Raw genomic sequence first — 20,576 nt, 5'->3', positions numbered from 1 at the left:
AACACAACTGTAGTCTGTTACCTTATAAAAAGCACTTCAGGCGACTTGCGTTGTAACTTTGGTAACGGCAACTGTGGAGATAAATGAGTAACTTTAAGATAGGAACTTCACGGCCATTGACAGCCCCCTTTAAGATAGTTACTTATGTCGTCATCACCGCACAGCATTTATTTTCTCCACTTCATTTGAGAGAGTAGTTCATTCGCATTTGTTCTTCACTCGCATGCTTTTGATGAAGCAATGCAAGCTAAACGGAAATGAAGTGAGGAAAAAAATTAAGCGAGTCAACCTTTCCTCCGCAGCTTATCGTTCCTATGGTTACAAGTCAAATCGGACGGTGAAAAATAACCTTGAAGTTCCCTATTTTAAAAATAACAGACTATGATTGATTTTTTTCTCTGGCTCATTTTCATTTAACGAGGTTCTCTTCGTGAAAAGAGCGCAAATGAAGACTGAACTGAGCAACAGTTTCAAATGAGGACGAGAAAATTCGTGATGTATGGATGCCGACGAGTTGCCAGAAAATTTTGTACTCAACTTGGACTGTACTCATCTAGCCAAAAAATCTTTGGATGGAATAGACACAATAAGAAATCAATTTTATCCGATCGCGAAAAACATGATTAAAATAGATATCTTTCATAAATTCTTAGAACCACGTTTTATTACTATTTATTGATTCATATTATATTTGTTTGATTATTAACACAAAGGGGAAATTTACGTAGATTGGGTTAGGTTAGGTTATTTAATTACGCCAAAGCCTCGAGGGCTATCTGCCTAAGGGGAGGGATGCCTTCGTGGAGGACTTTCTAAGGGAAACTGGCTCGTATACACGTTACACATGGGGAAAACCCCGAAAACACCCATGCAGCCAGCCCGTTCGCGGGATTCGAACCTCGGACCGAACTACCAGTGTTCAGCGACATTACCGCTCGGCCGCTGGTGGGCCAAATTACGTAGAAGAGCTATTAATTTCCTTATGATATTTTAATTTGGTTCACTATAAACGACGTTTCACTTTCCAAAGTGTTCCCACCGAGTATTAGAGCCCTGCATTAGAGATATCAAATTTTGAATAACATAACCCTCCACTCGAATATGGGCATATGGAAGCCCAAATTTTTAATTTGTTTTATTATTTATTTTATATTTTTTCAAACTTTAACAAATTGTTGATTAACGAAGTCAAAGATTTCAAAGCAAGCAACACTGTACGGGGTTGGGGGAAATTGTATCCAGCTCGGCGAGACTGTGTATCGGAAATTCTAAAGATATGCTCTTTTTAAATTATTTTGTGATATTGGTTTTAAATTTAATTTTATGGTTTAAGTACGAAGAACATGATATTTTATAAATAAAGGTAACACATAAAATGTTAAAAAAAAGGTCCCTTTGGACATAATATAAAATATGATAGCTTTCAGATTTTTATTCCAAAGAGCGTTAGCCCAGAAGGGCTATTATTTTCGTTTTGGGATTTTGTGTTGGTTCACCTTAAAACGTCTTTTCACTTTTCAAATCGTTTAATCTGATTTTAATGATGCATTTAAAAATTTATTAATAATATTTTCCCTCTCATTTGTTTTATTTAAATTTTATTTTTAGTTCCAGAGTTGCTATTACTCTCGAAATTTATTTTTTCTTCGAAACACTTTTCAGATTGTTGCCACTGAATGTTACCGCAAGGTAATATTAAAAAAGTAAAAAAAATAAAAATAATAATTAAAAAAATAATAAAAAATAAATAAATTAATTAAGAATTTGCATGTATGTATGTTCCTCACACTATGGGAAATAGACAGCTCCCAGAATTTTTATTACACGTAGTTCTTCACTCGAAAATGGGCATCTCGAAGCACAGGTTGGGAATTTCGAATTTGTTTCTCCTCTATTTCATATTTTGAATAAATTTAACGAGTTTTTGCTTAACATACTCAACGACTGAAAGTGAGAAGTGGCAACATTGTTCGAAATAAAACATTTTTATCTCGTGTGCCAGACTGCTGCCATTCAGCAAAATGTGAGCTATTTATCTTTCAGTTTTAATTCGAAAATTCCGCTGTTTGAAAGCAATGTGTTGCCTCTGCCTCAAACAGAATATTTACAATCTCCATTCACCATGAAGCGTAAGGTATTTAACTTTCAAATTTAATCTTTCTGTTACTGAGTAGCAAACGAAGCAAATGAAAAGTAATAAACGCAGTTCTTAAAAATATTTTTTCTACTTTCTAATCTGATTGATTAAAATAAAAATGCAGTTAAATCATAAAATGTCAAATAGAAATATTAAATATTTTTATAAAATGACACTTGCTGGATTCATTAAAATCATCATATACTTTTTAAATATTTTTATAAAATGACACTTGCTGGATTCATTAAAATCATCATATACTTTTTAAATATTTTTATGATAAATCTTTTAGGTGGCTGGCGGCTCGTCCGGTTAGCTTTGAAAGAAATAGTATAACGAATTTTTAAAAAAAGTGTGGCATAACTTAACACTAAAGTTTAATTTTAAAGTTGAACTATTTTGAAATATTAAGCGATGCTTAATAAAAAAAAAGTTAAAAAGAAGAAAAGATTGCGTTAAATAATAAATCATCTGGTGCGACGCGAATCTGAACCCCTTCACTTTCTCTTTTTCTTTTTTGATATTTTAATTTAACATTTCCTTTTTTATTACTTAATTTAATTTATTAATAGTTTTATTTATCTCTTTATATTTTATGAATTTCTAAGAACATATTATGTGTCATTTTATTTTTATTTTTGTTCAGTTTTCTTAACAGCTTTCTATACGGATCCAGCACATTTTTTAAAATTAAATTTTGCATCTAATCCTTAGCTATTTCCTTAACCCCCCTTTTCTTGGCACAACCCTTTTTGTTATTATTTGGAAGGTCTCATTAGATAGAACGTGCTCATTTAATCAGAATTTTATCAGTCAGGCATTTTCAATGAGGCAATAGCTGAAATGTATGGTTTGTCATCTATTAATTTCAAAACATATTACAAAATACCTTTTTCATTAAAAATAATATTTATATACCTAAATAAATTATTTCTATTAATAAATACAGAGTGAGCGAGAATTAACTCCCTATTGAAAATTGTTTATTACTTTTTAAATAGTTAACGAATTCGCAAGAGACAAAAAATATTTTGTTCCTTACAATGGTAGAATTTATTATATGATATCTCATTTATGCAGCTATTAGTGGCGAACCACGCCGCAACGTCCACCCTGTGTGGCGAGCTCAACCTCCATGCCGGTACGATTCCAGTTCGGATTCTGTGTCGGGTTAAATCACTTTCCCGAGATGCATGTCTTTGTGATTTCTGAACCACTTGCACATTTTCCTCCGTCCTGGATGTTGAGGAATGACGGTGTCTCCTAGTATCTGATACTAAACGTATGTCCATTAGCTTTGGGTGGAAATTCCTTGCATCTACCGAGGCAAGAGGTCCTTTCGCACTTCATTACCATTTCTGTACTTGTACCACGGTACGCCATACTTTGCAGCGTGATACCAGCTCGGCCGGCTCAGACATTGCGCCGTGGTCCGCCCCCGATACCTGCAATGACATAAACGAGATATCATGCAGTAAATTTTACTATTGTAAGGAAATGAAATGTTTTTTGTTCCATGAAAATTCATAAATCATTTTAAAAGTTGTAGAGACATTAGGGTATGATTTTGGAGCAGGTGTGATGAAAAATGAGCTACGCCCTCTCAGGGAATCGAACCACGGACCTCTGGAATACGCGCCCAGCGTGCAGACCACTACACTACGAAGGCAAGCTAAAAAGGCGGGAGAAATATCTTATATACTCCTCCTTTTAAAGGGCAACTAGGGCTTAGGGGACCCAGACGGCAAATCCTGTGTGTGGAGAATCATCATCCACCACCCTTATAGTTCGGGAGTCTCTGAAGAGACATATTAGGTTATATTTTGGAAGCAGGAGTGATGAAAAAAATGAGCAGCGCCTTCGCCGGGAATGGAACCACGGACCTCTGGAATACGCGCCCAGTGTGCAGACCATTACACAACGAAGGCATGCTAAGAAGGCGGGAGAAATACCTTATAAAGCCATAAGCAATTTTCAATACGAAGTTCATTTTCACATGTCTTGTAAGTTCTTTTATCTACGTTATTAAATATGCTCCAAGAATAAGAAAACTACCTTTACTACGATGAAAACATAATTTTATAATTGTATTTTATTTAAATCAATTTTTCGTAATGGCATTTTTTATGCATGAGCTGTTTTCAAAACTATCGCAATGTTAATTTTTATAGTTTTAGCAAGAAGATATTTAGTTACCGTCAACGACTACATATATATGAGAGAAAAAGATAGATACAAAATTGAAGACTATTTAATTAAATAAATATTTTTCTGCAATTTTTATTTTTCAGTTGTCCTCCTGTTGTAGCCTTAGAAAGTCCTCCGCGAAGGCATCCCTCTCCTTAAGCAGTGCATCCCTCCCCTTGTGTATTTTGCCATAATCAATTAAACCAAAACCAGATCAAACTCTTCGTTAAGAGTTAAATCTTAACTACAGCTATTGGATCATTCCTGGCATAAGCATTGTGTCGTAGACAATAATTCCTGTTAATTCTATAAAAAGTTAAAATTTAGTAGGTAGTCCTTCGTGAGTTTAGAGAGAATACGGACAACCAAGGTATTTTGTTTTGAAATTACAGTCCTGTTTGTAAGTAGATAAAATCTCAGTTGCACAGTATTTTTTATACTACAAATCATCGTTTTAGCATGTATTTAAATATTAGTTTTAATCCACAAGAAGTAGCTGAATAAATTTTAGTTTGATTTTACTTTGATTTGTATTCATAATTAAGTAATTGCTAATAGCGATAACTTCTCAACGTGGTATGTGTTAGTCTTTAGATTGAATACTTAATTTAAATAAATTCCACGCCCCAAAAGTTATTAAGTTAATGTAACTAATTAAAAGGGAAATTAACCTTATAAGCATGATTTCGGGTATTTAAAGTACGTGCTTGAAAATTTATTGCTTTTTTTGGGGTGGGAGGGATACAGGATTCTAAGCACTCAACGAGATAATGCACGCATTTCGTAAGTAAATATTTTGCATTTTTATTTGTAAAATGACAATACAGTTTCATTAGGATTGTGGCACATATAAGTAAAAGTTTTTCATGACTCTCAAGTAAACAAATGAATGATTCAGGGCCTTTTACGGAAACACTGCTGATAAGAGTCAATGTTTCGCCCAAACCTAAAAAATATGAGCAAAATATAAACCCAAGACACCATTCGTGTTTCAGCCCTTACGAAATCACGATAGAAAGTAAATAAAGCGAAAAATAAAATAAAATAAACAGTAAGGAACTGGAAAGATTTATTTAAAGCAATGTAACAATTCTATGGGAAATCCCCTTCCTGACGGATAAGATTTCTTCCTGCAGCATCGTCTGCGTGATAGCCCTCGCACTAATTCCAGGGTGAGCGTGCAAAATAAATCAACATACATCATCACGCACATAGGCCAAATATTTTATTAAAAAAAATAATACAAAAAAAAAAAAAAAAAAAAAAACAGGGGGTCCGTCTCGACGTCGCTGCATAATTTTAAACCTGCAGCACACACCTCTTTCCTCTCCGCAATTTTTTCCCCCCAGCCTAACGGTCACTCGACGCAGGGGCGATCATGTGACGGCGTCGGTCCAATGAGCAGGCCAGCTGCCGACCCTCAGGGAATTTGACCCCTAGCGACCTAGGAGCATCTGGTGTGGCAGACAGACATTTCGGCGTGGTTCAAGGCGTTCGCTGACTCAACCTTGAAAAAACAGTGGCCACAAAGGGTTGGGAAGTGTAACTAACCAATGGATAGCTCCACTTCAGAATAATCTCGCATTTTAATCAGTTGGAGGTTGTAAAAGATTAGTAGTCCACGAATCGAATATTGAGTATTTTAAGTGTACACAGCCAGTAAAAATGTCCAAAATCGGTTTCAGGTCACATGTAATTATCATTCATTTCATGAAGTTTTAAACTAATTTAAAACTGTAATGCGTCTTTATTTTTTTGCTGTCTCTCTTTTCTATTGCATATTTATTTGAAACTTTGTTTATAACGAAGGGCTTCATTAGGAAAGCATTATATTAGAATGACCGGTCTGGTGACTGAGATTGATTAGCAACAGCCTCGCTTGCACTGACACTTAGCATGGAAATATAAGGTCACAATTCATTTTTGGGATGTGCGGACTTGCAGCAATTTCTAGGAAAGAATATAAAATACTGTATTAATCTGAATATGAGACGTAAAATATTTCTGAAGGCGTTTTACACGGGAAGAAAAGAAACTTACATTACGGTTACGTTACTATTTCTATTTAAGAGTTTGCACCTGGAAAGAGTAATAATTTTGATTATTAATTTTTCGAGAAGTTTTTGTAGTTTCCTTACAGATATCCTGTAAATCTTGTAAGAATTAATTTTCACATTTTCTTTTAGGATTAAGAAATGAAATTTGAAGCAGCTGCAGGGATGGGCAAACTTTTTCGGTTGCGGGCCACACAAATCGATAAAAAAAAGTTTGGCGGGCCAACATAAATTTTTCTAAAATTTTAAAAACAATATACAAGTATTACAATTTAAATATGTTAAAGAGATGAATGAAATTGCGATTTAATTTTTAAAAGTTTCTTATATTGAGCTTCGAAGTGAGGTACTGATTCTAAGGCACGAGGCTAAATGCTCATCAGTCTGTCTACTTCTGAAATAATTCTTTTACAAGGTTTATACTTAAAACACTTGTTCACATATATAAGATGAAGCAAACATAGCACTGATATTCTGGGCGTGAGATATTAAATTTGGGAAACTTACGTTCGATAATGATTTGTAAAACTCTAACTTTGGCATATTTAGAAACAACTGCTTGAGATGATTGTTAGATTGCAACTCAATTAATTCAAGCTGCAAATCTGAAGACACTGCTTCACAATTTATGTTGAAAGGTATGGTAAAAATATAAACTTCTGTTTGAATGGCACTGAAATCTTGCGATCTGGATACTGTTAATCTTCTTATAAATATTTTGTCAGCCAAATAATTTTTTACAAAGACTTTCTGCATTTTGTTTGCTTTCATATTCTTCGTAACTGGAATTCTTATGCTTAGGTGTGAAATACAGGGAAATGTTATATTCCTTGAAGACTGCTTCAGCTTCATTGCACATGAGACACACTGGTTTATCTTTTACAACTGTAAAAAATATTTCCAGGTCCATTCATCATTAAAAGCACGGCACTCTGAATCAACTTTACGTTTATTAGTAGCCATTTCGGGGTTTAAATATTTTACGAATAACCCAAACAAGCACTAGCTACGCTATACTTTTAATAATTTCACCACTATTCACAATAATGCTATATGTCCGCAATTTTTCCATACGCAATGAATAATATTAGACCTCGTGCCAAAAGAAAAGGCCGCTGGCTGGAGCTTAAAATGCGCAGTCTGCCACGTGTGAAATCTAACTCACCTACACTAGATTCCCATATGTCTGCTCTCCGAGAAAGCGATAACGCTTGTTGGCGCCAATCTAGAGCTATAACTAACAAAGAACTTCTCGCTTTTAACACTTTACCGATTGAAAGCTGTCTGTGCTTGCTATTTCTGTCAATTTATGTTTTGTAGAACAAAAATATAGAAAATAAAAAGATCATCAGTCTTTTGGGAAAGAAGAAAAAAATAATATTTAAACGAAGTAGAAAAGGAGATGAATATATAATATATAATAATATATAAATATGTATTTCTTTTAGTTTGCCTCGGACCGGCAAATTAAAATTCTATCCGCGGGCCGGATAGAATCTTCAGGGGGGCCGGTTTTGGCCCGCGGGCCGTAGTTTGCCCATCCCTGAGCTAAAGCATAAGCTATCCTATTATTGCAACATCTTGAACTAAGCAAAAGGAGTTTTTTGATTGCTAATGATTTTATTGACGTAAAGAATTGAAAGGGTTAACTTAATTTTAGATTTATAAAATGCTTATGAGAAGACTCTTTCAAAATGAATAGACAACCTAAGCAATAAGTTTTTCTGTTATTAATTCAATATTTTAAACAATTAAATTTTTATTTATTACATAAAATAGCCAAATAAAAATGACTAAATCCCCGAATTCTTCCCAATTATCAATTTTTATTTCTTTAATGCAGATATAATATTAAAAATAATTAAAATCATTTTTAATACTAGCACGTGTGTTGTCTTTTTTTATTTAAATAAATACATATTGTAATTAAAAAGGGCTGAAAAGGGCAGCATACTGTAAGAATTTGTGTTTGAATATTTTAATACCTATATCCACTTTCAACAAGATTATATTGAATAGCATTATCAACAAATCTGTCGAGAAATACGAAGGAAATTTTTCTTTTTTCCTCCAGATTTTTCTCCCGATTAGAAACTTAAGACCTCATGCAGTAGCTAAATACGGTAGGGGGGGATAAAATTAAGTAAATATGGTTTCATTTAAAATAAAAGTTAATTAGTAATTGATAAATTGCCATACTTTATTTTGCGAATTTTAGCGATAAATATACCTCACAATGAAACTTTAAGGAAAGAAAAATGTTGTCCTATAATCAGACCAGTATGAAAGTTTATTTATAAATCAATATTGCTTCAAGTATTAGGATTGGTCTTACAAAAGCACAAATTGAAAGCCCAGTATTATGAAATTCAGATAATTGTAGCTAAAGACACATTTATTTATTTATGTTCTCAACTATAATACTTATAAAATAATGACTTAGATTATTTATTTTTCAGATTTTGAACAATAATGTCCTTATTTCAATGATTGCTTGAGTAGAACAAATTTGTTTTAAAAAATGATTTATTGTTATTTATTATTTATTCTAAATAGATGTTTTCTGTTAATTCCTGATTTTTAAAAAGTTTTTTAACCTGAATATCTTATAAATTATAAATAAAGAAAGAAAAAAATCAAAATAATTACTAGTTAATTATGCAATAAGATTTAACAAGTTGAATTTAAGTACGAAGATGCAATGGATAAGGATTCATTAATGAAAAATACCTTTAAATATGACGGGAACGTTTTCAAACAGAAAACTAAAAACTACTAAAAAAAATATTACATCTTTTCCTCTGTCACGTAGTTGATAAAAAGTCTGACTGTAATTTAATTTCTGTTAAATAATTAATATAGTGGTAAAAAATAAAATGACGTATTTAATGCCATAATAATATTAATGAAATAATAAATACGGTTCGCAATATTTAAGAATTTTCCCAGATTTTACCAAAGCTTATAGTTTTAACATTTCCTTATAATTTCAGGTATTAATTTGCAACGAAAATCACTGAAAAGTAATTCGGCAGTGCGCCTTATATAAAAATAAAACACTTCTATTGCCATAATTTAAATTTATAATTTTTCTTCACAGGCGCTTATTAAAATATTGATTTTTTTTCTTCATTCCTATTTTGAATTAGTTTAAAAATCACGTGATTTTCAAAAATTCCTTAAGAACTCAGAAAAGTTAAAATTTTCATACAGGCTTCATTGAAAAGATTTTTCACTGCTGTATTCGATGGTACAAACCTAATTCTGATTGATTTAGTTTGTTCGTTAAACAAAGATACGATCGGAAAATCGAAATTAAGCACTAAATAACAAAATCTAAATCGAATTTTGAAATTCGCTTTACCTCATTGCATTGTCAATGACAAATATTCTATATAAAAACTTGAATTCGACAGCTTATCAGGAAGTAGATTAAAAATCGATGACAAAATTACATTCAGAATGAAACACCGTAAGTGAACTAAATAAAAGCTTATAAAAATAATATTCTTAAAAACTACATCTATTGTTTTTAAATATTTAGTTTGTTAATCTATAACAGTCATATAAATTTGAAAGATAATTATCTGACAATTTGAGGAATGGCAACAGCCTCACCCCGAATGAAAAGTGAAACAACGACGACGACACAATGGACGGCATTTAAAAAAAAATCAACTCAAAATCTAGTTTCGAGAGAAACAGCTCTTTGGAGTCAATAAATAATTAAAAATAAAACCGTGAATATTCATTACTCTTCGAATGCTATATTTATTACTTATTTTTCGTTTTGTATTTAACATTATAATAAAGCAAATACTTCGAATAGTCCGAGGAATGTTTTTCGTAATTTATTTTTTATCTTCGAAAAACTGCATTATAAGATATTGGTCCCGTTTCCTCTTCGTTGGCCTTTTCTCGTTTCTTTGTAGCAACGAACTGCACTTTTTATTGCTCCAAATCTACGTTCAGTTTTGGAATCATCATTCAATACTGCCTTAGCATATTCCATAATATGCTAAGACAAAGCTTCAATCATTCGAACACTTTTTGAATGTTGTTCAGAGACTATTTCTGGTGCTATAGTTTCTGGTGCTTCATAGTTATCGTAACCTCCGTCTTCTTCCAGGCCTTTTCATAAACCCATTATTTCCGTCGATATTAATAAGTATTTCATTATGCATGTAACGCAAAACTTTAAAACCGAATAAAAATAAAAAGTGATAAAAAAAAGGATTTAACTGCATAAAAGGGGAAAATAACCTTATCATTTATATGTTGAAAATAATTTGATGTTCAAGTTTTTTAGAATTTATTTTGATTTTGCTCAATTAAAGTTAAGCATATTACGATAGTTTCAAACCGGACAATAGGGAATTCGAACTGATCGAAGCTGGATTATGCGAAATATTACTATTATTTCTTTGTCAGATTTTTCTGTTCGGTTAATAATATCTAGACTTTGGTGAAATGTTAAATTTTTGTTATATTTCATTATCAACAATTTGTATCAAGTTGTGATAAATAATAAAGCAAGCGATATGAAAATATGAAGTTTTAAACAAACGACTGACAGAAAACGGCAAAATTATTATGTGGGTCGAACTACAGGATGGCAGATTAATCAAAATTTTACTGTATTTTACACTTCTATGATCTGGTCTTCGGTTTTCATCAGTTATTTTATCTTTAGAAATCTTAACCTGCAGTTACTTTGAGCTTGCTGACTGATAAGAGTATTTATTTAGCAAGTATGAATTTAAGACTGCTAGAATTTCCTTTCGATGAAAACTGCGAAGCATCAGTAATAGAATTTAAAGAGTGGAATTAAGAATATACATCTTTTATAAAAATTTATAAAATAGCTATGTATATATGGAGTATGATCTACATCCATGTTTTATCGTTTTCGACAACTAGAATTTTTTATAATTTTTAAATTTTATATTTAAATTATGGCACCTGAAACGCAGTTCCTAAATTATGCTTATGCATCCTTGTTTCAAGTTAAACTCTATTGATATTCCTAATATCAAAAGTTGCTCTTTCTATTTGGATTCTTCCCTATACCTGGTTTGGTTTACTAAGATAAACGACAAAACACGCTAGAGCTATCTGCCAAGGGGAGGGATGCATTCGTGGAGGACTTTCTGAGGAAAACTAGCTCATATCCACGTTACACATGAGAAAAAACACAAAAACGCCCATGCAGCCAGCCCGTTTGTCTAGAATCGGAAGTACCAGTGTTCAGCGACTTTACCGCTCGGCCGCTGGTGAGCCCATTTCTTATATCTGTCTAAGATTTATTTCAAACAAAGGCTTCGTTGAACAAAGTGGATACGATCTACGATGTTGCCATTATAGTTAGCTTTGCCTTAACTTTTGGAGGGCAGTGCATATATATGATTTATTTTTTTACTTTAATACGCATAATTTCACAGTGTTTTTTTTTTTTTGTTACATTAAATAACATTAAGGAATTAACACTCATAGTGTTGTAGCTTATTTGCAATAAAGACTAAGCCAAATTAGGAAATCTTAAAATTTTGTTTTTATCTATTCATATTAAGTACTTTCATGAAATGAATTCTCTTTACGTGAAATGAATGCAAGGGAAACTAATTAAAAGCAACAGCTAGCGACGAAATGTTAATAAATCTTCACGACTATATTTTCGAAGGGTAAACAAACTAAACTGACGAGTGGGGATGTGTTACATGAGTAACAGAAAAAAATTCCAGGATATTTTTTATAATTTTTTTTAATATTTATTGATCAAACAGTACGAACCTCTAAGTTTCGCTCTAAAGAGCATGAATGAAACTTATTTTCGGGGCGGGGGTGAAAAAAAAGTTTCGTAAATTTTCTCCTACCCATCAGTGTTAGAGTCAGAATTTCTTACTTCCTTTTTATCTACAAGCGACATTATTTAAAAAAAAAAAAAAAAAAAAAAAACTGTGTACTATTGGTGAGTTAGAATTCCTAGAAGTTTTCAACAACCATACAAAATCTTTCTGTGCCAATTTAGAATTACTGTTCTAATTTCTCTTTACTCTCAGCTTTTCGTGCACGTTTTGGTCAATAGATGGCGCAGTGAGGTGTTTTTTTCCCCCCCATTTAGCTAGAATTTTCGGAAATTTTCTGTTTTTTTCTCTCGTGGGTACATGTTCCTTTTTCATCATTTTCACTTCGGCATTTTAGGAACAAGTTTCTTTCTAATCTTCGAAGTTATAACTTTGCAAACTCATTCACCTATACGGAGGAGTTCTGTTGCTTATTATTAGTTGACTTAACATTTAATTCTTCAACTCTTTTTTTTATTACATTGGATGAGTATTTCAAAACTGCTTCAGTACTAGTTTGAGTTCGGAAATCTCGACGAATTTTTATTAGTTGTACAAACTTTATTTGTGGGTTGGAATATCAAATTAATCTTCTAAGATTTTGCATTCAAGGGTGTTTGCCTAACTTCAAATTTCTTCTTCATTTAATATATGTGCAACTAAAGATCCAATGTCATATAATAATCATATTATGAATATGGATTTCTAGGTTAATGTGAATCATTTCCTTTTGTTAGCAAGCGCTGCGTAAAGATGATGATGTTATAGAGAAGAATTTACATCGACGTAAGCTGATATTAGCAGTTTTACAATATTGAGTTAAATAGATTTTCAATATTTCAGTAAACTCTTACAACACAAAATATTTTCCGAAACTTTGTAATATTATTTAGTAAGGAAAAACATAAGGAACCTATACACTCTCAGTCAAGTCTGCCTTCTTTCTGATTTAGATAAAATATATAAAAAAAACTTGTCATTAAAATCATGTATCATATTAACAGAAATGGATTTTAAATGGTCATCAACATGAATTTCGTATCCAATATTTACTAAGATTACTAAAGTACTCAGATTACTAAGATTAAGATACTTGCTATGATTAAAGAAGTAATTGATGAAGACAGAAAAGCAGGAAACTCGACAGCTATCTTCAGCCTAGATATTAAAAGAGCTTTTGATATGCTTTGGTGACCAACAGTAAAAAAACAGGTTAAAGAAGCCCATTACCCCTTAAATTATTGTATTGTTAAAGAAGAAGACAACGAATTACTTATTATTCATGGTAAGGCCATAATAAAAAGGAAACAAACAAAAGGCTGTAATCAAGGATCTTGCGCTGCTCCTGAATTCCGGAATATCACTTTTAACAGATTTTTGTCAGCTTATTGGCCAAACTATACTACTGTGATAGCTGATGCGGATAATACAGTATGTATTGTTAAAGGTAACAATAGACAGCAAATGGAAAATTATTGGAATACTGTTATTAATTTATTCGATACAATCTGTTCCGAATACTAATGAATCATCTCAGGGAATATATCTTCTGCTCTCATAATCAGAAAACCTGGGGGGGGGAAGAAGCGTTATTCTATATTCAAATTCAATATTATCAAATATATTTCGTTCATATTATAACTCATAATGCACAAAATTTATATCATTTAAAGAACAGAATTATCTAATTGTTGCCACATGTTCTATTCAAATACTATAATGAAGCTAAAATGATGTATAAAAGAAATTAAGCAAACAAAACAAAAAAGAAACAGTTTTTCACAGAGGATTGAGTATTTCTCATTGAATTAATTCCGTTCTCACTTCGCGAGAAGGCAAAAATACATAAAAACTCAAAATATCTATATTAAAAATTACGAAGTAAATCTTAAACACTTATATATTTTTTGCTTTAAAATTGTACAATTTACAAACATATAAGAGTAAAGAAACTGAGATCACTGAGCCGGGTAACAGAGTGGATATATATATAAATATATTTATATACGTTTGGTGCGGCCGATTGCAACCAAAATACGAGGTGCACATCTACATGTTATAGCAGTCCTTAATACAAAATTTCAACGTTCTGAGGCTACTCGTTTGAGTTATGCCAGACACGTACGTACAGACACCACGAAAAATTCTCTTCAGAATTAATTTTAAAGCAGTTTTATAATTTTTTTGAAGGAAAAGAGTATTTTATTCTGTCCTTACGTACAGATATCACGCAAAAACATCGTTAAATTGCATTCGATAGCGGTCAAAATATATATTTTCGTTGAAATATGCTGCCTGAAGCTTTTTGCGATTACAATACTTCCTTTTTACTTCGTACAAGGAAGTAAAAAGCAATTGTATAGTACTGTGATACAAAAGACTATTGCTTAGGAGGTTGCTGTCTGTGCAATTCCTATGCAAAGCCGAAAAATTAACATCTACTAATCATTCAGCTCCGATTTGCCTTTACAAATATTCAGACTTACCGTATTACTTTAGCTGCTATAGATAGTGTGCATTCAGAATTATTTCCGTTGATATGCAACAGCAAGATGCCATTATCAGGACTATACTGCAACTCAAAGGCAAGTAAACTATGCAGAAGGAATATTTAATCTACTGTATTATGAAAGTGCTACAGCTTGAGATAACGTTCGTTCGCAACATATCTAAAATAATTGTCCTTGATATAAGTAATAAAGAAACATATTGTGTATTCCTGCGTATAACGGGCACTGGTGTATAACACATACTTATAAATTTAAGCTACATTTCGTTTTAATTTTTAGGTATATTCGACGTACAGAGGCTGTTCGCACATTTTTTAGACGATTTTGGTAAGCGGTAATAAAAAATCGTTTGCTACAAAAGAAGTAATTGCAATTGTACTATATTTTTAAAAGTCAAAATTATATCGTCTGTGGCTTGAAAGTTTTGTTTTTATTCAAAATGGCGAATTTAAAAAAGCAGTGGTTCGAAGGCTACATTTACACTCTTTCCGAAGAGAAATATGCATACTCCGTTATCCAAAAACGATTTGAGAGTCATGGTTTTGTGAAATCTAAAGCGTCTATAGGTAATATCATCAACACGAAAGGGAAAAAAAAAAACTTCCAATTGGAGCCTCAAGTGGGGCAAAAATTCCAAACAAGTATCCAAGGAAAAAACGGACATCTTCGACTATTGCAAAGGTACGTTGTTTAATGTTAAAAGAAAATCCTCCTAGTCAAAGGACAGTTGCAAAATCTTTAAAATGCTCGGTTTCCACTGTAAACAAAATGATAAACGTTGATTTAAATCTTAAGAAAGCGAAAAAACGCAGTGTGCATCGTCTTCTTCCAAAGCATCGCTCAACGCAGGACACGCGGCAGAATTCTATATGAGAAACACTTATCCAAAGAAAAATGAAAAACAATTGTCACAATAGATGAAGCACGGGTGTATTTAAAGGATTGTAACAAAAAAAAAAAAAAAAAAAAAAAAAAAAAAAAAAAGAGCCATTTATTATCATATAAGGGGAGAAAAAAATTTAAGTACATGGTTCAAAGAATCGAAAGAAAGTTTTTCTAAGGGATTCATGATTGTTGCTGTTTCTTCTTATAATGGCAAGTTAAAAATAAAGAGAGTGCAAAAAAATGTCAAGATTAACTCCAAATACTATCAGAAACATATTTTATTGCCAATTTTTCTGAATGAAATACCATCGCTTTACCCACAGTGCCATCAATCTGTAAATTTCCTAAAAGAAATGGAACAAAAAATTAGTATCAAGGCCATACTCTTCACTGATATCCCTTCTAAATCTCCCGATGTGTCACCTATGGATTTTTGTGCTTTCGGACTTTTAAAAACTGCATTATCCAAATGTTGTCCCGAAACCCTAACAGGACTCTGGAAAGCTGTTCGGGAGGAATGGGATAGAATATCTCTTCTGCCACTTCAAAAGGCATTATTATCCTGGAAATTGCTGTGTCGAAAGATAGCTCAGAATAAGGGATGTCAAATAGAACATTTAAAACACAAGAATTTTATGTAATTTAGTCTTGTGAATACAATATACATCGTCTAAAAAATGTGTGAACGGCCTCTGTATAATGCGTACCGTTTTCTTTATGAAGAAACCTGAAAGATACATATGTAATGCTCTTATCTTCTGAAGTTATTCATTCGAAGATTTTTTCCATACTGTCGAACAATGGTACTATACTGAATTGATAAGAGAAACAATATATGTGTAGGGGGAATACTTGAGGGAGTAAATAATTTTGCAAAGAGTGCGGATTAAATTCAATGTGGGTTTGCGCAAGAATGTTGTTTTAGGGTTTCTAGAAAGGGTGGACACAATCTGGGATAAGTATGCATTTTCAAGTCAAATGAATTCGCGGATCAGGAGCCAGATGTTTCTTCTTAACGAATGAAAGCACATTAATTAAAATGACTTACGTAAAGGGAATTACCTGATAATGCAAAATTGTCCGATAAAGAACATTTTTAAGTTCATAAGGTTCATAAGATTAAGTTGATTTCTTTTATATAAACGTTCATAAGGTTAAGTTGTTTTCTTTTATATAAACAGCATTTAGGTACATGTAGAAATCTAATTTCTGTAAACTCTTTTTTCCCTTATTTTTAAAGGTATAATTTTTATATCTGGCATATAACGCGCCCATGAATTTCGATTATTATTATTATTATTATTTTTTTTTGTATTAAAAGTGTGCATTACGGTAAACTAAACATTCATCACATCGCCTTGTGCCTGCACCGATGGCTCTATAATTAACTATAACGTGGGATGCGCATTTATTCTTGGGATTGAGTTAAACATTAATGGAAGAAACTGTTAATAAAATTAGTATATTCCAAGCTATTATTAAAGTATTAGCTATAATTAAAGCAATTGGCTGTAGTGTAAACAATAATATTATTCATTCAAATATCTACACTGATATTATGATAGTATTTTCTGCAGTTTCAAATTGTTCACAGAAATCACCATTTCACAAACTTCAGTATTTATTACAAAACAGCCAAAGGATTCGTGCCAAAATTCGTTGGTTTAAAGCTTATGGTAATGTAGTTGGTAGTAGTGACTGATGAACACTGATACGCAGTGGCATGGACCTCCGACCTAAGGTTCTACACCAATCAGAGTTATATGTCCATGCGATGGAAAAGAATCTACAATCCACCGCCAGCGGCATTCACTGAATCAATGATAGTAATATTACAATGCTAAATTGACAGTGTAATCTTATACAATAATTGTTACATAATAATCCGTATGAAAATACATATACGATCAATTAATAATTACATTGTCATGGATAGGATCTATGTTGTGGAGAGTGGAACTTATATATTAACCAGTTTTTAAACCTAAGTCTTTTTCAATACATCATAACTTCATGTTCTTATCAGTTACACACCTAATGATGTGTGTCCGTATTATTTTTGCAGTTATCCACAGAGTAAGCAAGTCACATCAGTTCAGGCAATTGATAGTTCCATAGCCCAAAGTATATGATGTTGTGTAGGCTATTCTATGTTCACTTTTGTTAAATTCATCGTTCAAGTAAATACTACTTGTCCACTTTGATACATCATAATTTCGTGTCCTTAACAGTTAGCACACCTCATTATGTGCGTCCATAGCAATTTGCACACTGTGTCGCAATTATCCACAAGACAAACATGAAATTGCAATTGGGAATTTCATTGTAATATGTACACTATTTTACTATTATCCACAGAAGCAAATGTTTTGTAAATAATGACTTGGCTCCCAGATGATAAAAAAAAAGGAAACTAATTCTTAAATTTTTCAATACAATTCTAAATTGTGCTAAACTACAGATTTGTTAAACAGTTCCAGTCAATACAAATTGACCGGTATTCCAACAATATAAAGCACATATTCTAAAATAAAACGTCTAATGGAAAACAGGAACTAATTCCCAATTAAAATAGACATAAAATACATAATTATTCAGCACATATTATATACCAATCATCATACCATAAAAATACACATGTTTCAAATGCTGCAACTAATTTTTTTGTTACAGTTAGAATATTACCGATGAACACTGTAGTGTAGAATTTACTCCCATTCCTTGGCCTAGATAAGTGCTTAATTTCTAAAACCATTTGTGCCGGAGCCCTATAGAAGGCCACAAAGAAAGAATAAATAAATAAATAAATAAAATAACTAATAATTAAAGTATTTAAATGTTTAAATTAAACTTAAAATGCGAATAAAATGTAATAAGTTATTAAATTAATGATAAATAGTTAAATAATAAAATAAAATATCGAACATAATCTTATTTAGGGTTAAGGCGGGGATTACAGTTTCACTCAAAAATTAATAAATAGCTCATATAGACGCTGGCGTATTTCAGTCTGGAATACAATGTATAATGCAACTTTCAACGGATGACAGAAATGTATAATATGATAGTATATAGACAGATGATAGAACAAGGAATGATAGAAAAGAGTCTTCCTTTTCTAACATACCAATGAAAAAAAAACTGTTGAAGCATCGTTAAATACAGAGAATACTTACTATGAGAGTATAGACGGAAATTTTAAGGGAGAGGTTTAGCGCGTAAAACAAAGAGAGAATTAAACACTGTCTGATCGCGATCTTCTATCGATATAATTTTAGCTCTCAAGCAGAATGTGACGAGGAAAAAAACAACTTACCCTAAATCCGACCCTATAACAACGAAAGAAACGTAAGGATTTATACAAGTGACAATTTTCTTTCCCCATAATTTCTTACACCGTTCCAAAAAGCCTGTGTTGCTTTGGGAGTTACTAGTGTTGTACGCGCACGACAGGGTAATCACGTTTAGTACTTTCGAGGGGAAAACTTTACACATTCCCACAAATTCATTGTAGTTCCTGCAGAATAAGCCTTAGACATGTAGGGCGGAGAGTGTCCGCCGAAAACATCTCGGCAAAAACATCCTAGAAGAAAACGTCGCGGAGAAAACAACGCAAGGCGAAAACGTCGTGGCACAAAACATCGTGAGAGAAAATAAAAAATAAAGAAAAAACATAGCAGTTCTAAAATATCGTGGTACAAAATATTATCGTCGAAAATAAAGCGGTTCTAAAACATCGTCGTCGAAAATATTGTGGTAAAAAATAAAGTACCTCTAGAAATCATCGCATGACGATAACATCGCAGACATGCGTTTTTCAGGCTTTAATAATTGTGAAAGGATATTCGCATAATAATTTGTGAGCTCAAGATGGAAAGAACGATAATTTTTACCTTCAAATTTTTTATTAACCAATAAATATTTGCTGAAAATGTAAAATGGAAACTTGAGCATAGAAAATTAATGCAACTAATATCACTTAATAGAATTTTAAATTGACATAGTTAACTAACAAAGTCATTATAAATTATTTTTCTATAAAGTTTTACTGGTAATTTTTCATGAAAAGTATAATCTAAAAAAGATTAGAAAAAGGAAAGATAAGTAACTACATGCCCTTATCTATAAAAAAATTGCTAAATTAATTACGAGATTATTTTCTTCACATTTGTTAATCTGATACTCTTATAATGAAAATTATTTCTTTTTTGCTTAAATTTTTTGTTTCGTTTTTATTAGTTAATAAAAAATATGAAAGTAAAAATGATCTTTCTTTTCATCTTGCGTTCACAAATCCTCATGAGAATATCCATTTATAAATATTAAAGACTGACAAACGCATGTCTGCGATGTTATCGTCATGCGATGATTTGTAGGTACTTTATTTTTTACCACGATGTTTTAGACGACGAGGTTTTTAAACTGCGAAGTTTTTAAACCGCTTTATTTTCGAATACGATATTTTGAACAACGATGTTTTAGAACTGCGATGTTTTCTCTTTGCTTTATTTTCTCCCACGGTGCTCTGTGCCACGACATTTTTGCTTTGCGTTGTTTTGTCCGCGAAGTTTTCGTCCGCGATGTTTTTGCCGCGATATTTTCAGCTGTAACCTAGGCGGAGAGCTTTTCTTTCCTTAAAAGTCTAAACCTCCGTCAAAGGCTTTGTTTCTCAGGAAAAGACAGGTACGCATTTAGAAGTTAGAATTGAGTTTATTTGTTATTAAATTATTTTTTTTTCTTCTGAAACTGTGCTTTATTTACATAAGAGAAGCACCGGGGCGCTTTTATCTAAGACCACTGGCTAGAATTACGACTTACTTCAAAAACTGAGAAATACCGGAGCTCGACTCTAGTGGGCTCCGGCTCAATTTAAGCTCTAGTCTAGATAATATCTTAAAAATATCTCTTGATAATCTCACTATAACAATGGCAAGAAGAGCGGAATATTCGTGGACCCTTT

The 20,576-nt window shown here is 32.1% G+C and overlaps 1 long non-coding RNA gene across 2 annotated transcripts in view; it reads right to left on the bottom strand.

The window, feature by feature from the left end:
- Window positions 1-3,033: 3,033 nt before the first annotated feature.
- LOC118190300 (uncharacterized) overlaps window positions 3,034-20,576 on the bottom strand; it is a 101,585-nt gene continuing 84,042 nt past the window's right edge. Inside the window, exons 3-4 of one of the 2 annotated variants that reach the window (XR_004758408.2) lie at window positions 18,302-18,384; window positions 3,034-3,582 (exon numbers count right to left, since the gene is read on the bottom strand). This is a non-coding gene — a long non-coding RNA (uncharacterized LOC118190300). The remainder of the gene's footprint in view (window positions 3,583-18,301; window positions 18,385-20,576) is intronic. The other variant, XR_004758407.2, reaches the window with a different exon arrangement.

Source organism: Stegodyphus dumicola, chromosome 4, assembly GCF_044657685.1.
Source record: "Stegodyphus dumicola isolate Sdum_Otavi_A_Nest chromosome 4, ASM4465768v1".
Classification (NCBI taxonomy): domain Eukaryota; kingdom Metazoa; phylum Arthropoda; class Arachnida; order Araneae; family Eresidae; genus Stegodyphus; species Stegodyphus dumicola.
Note: the sequence above shows the minus strand (reverse complement) of the source record. Positions and strands in the feature narration are given on the sequence as shown.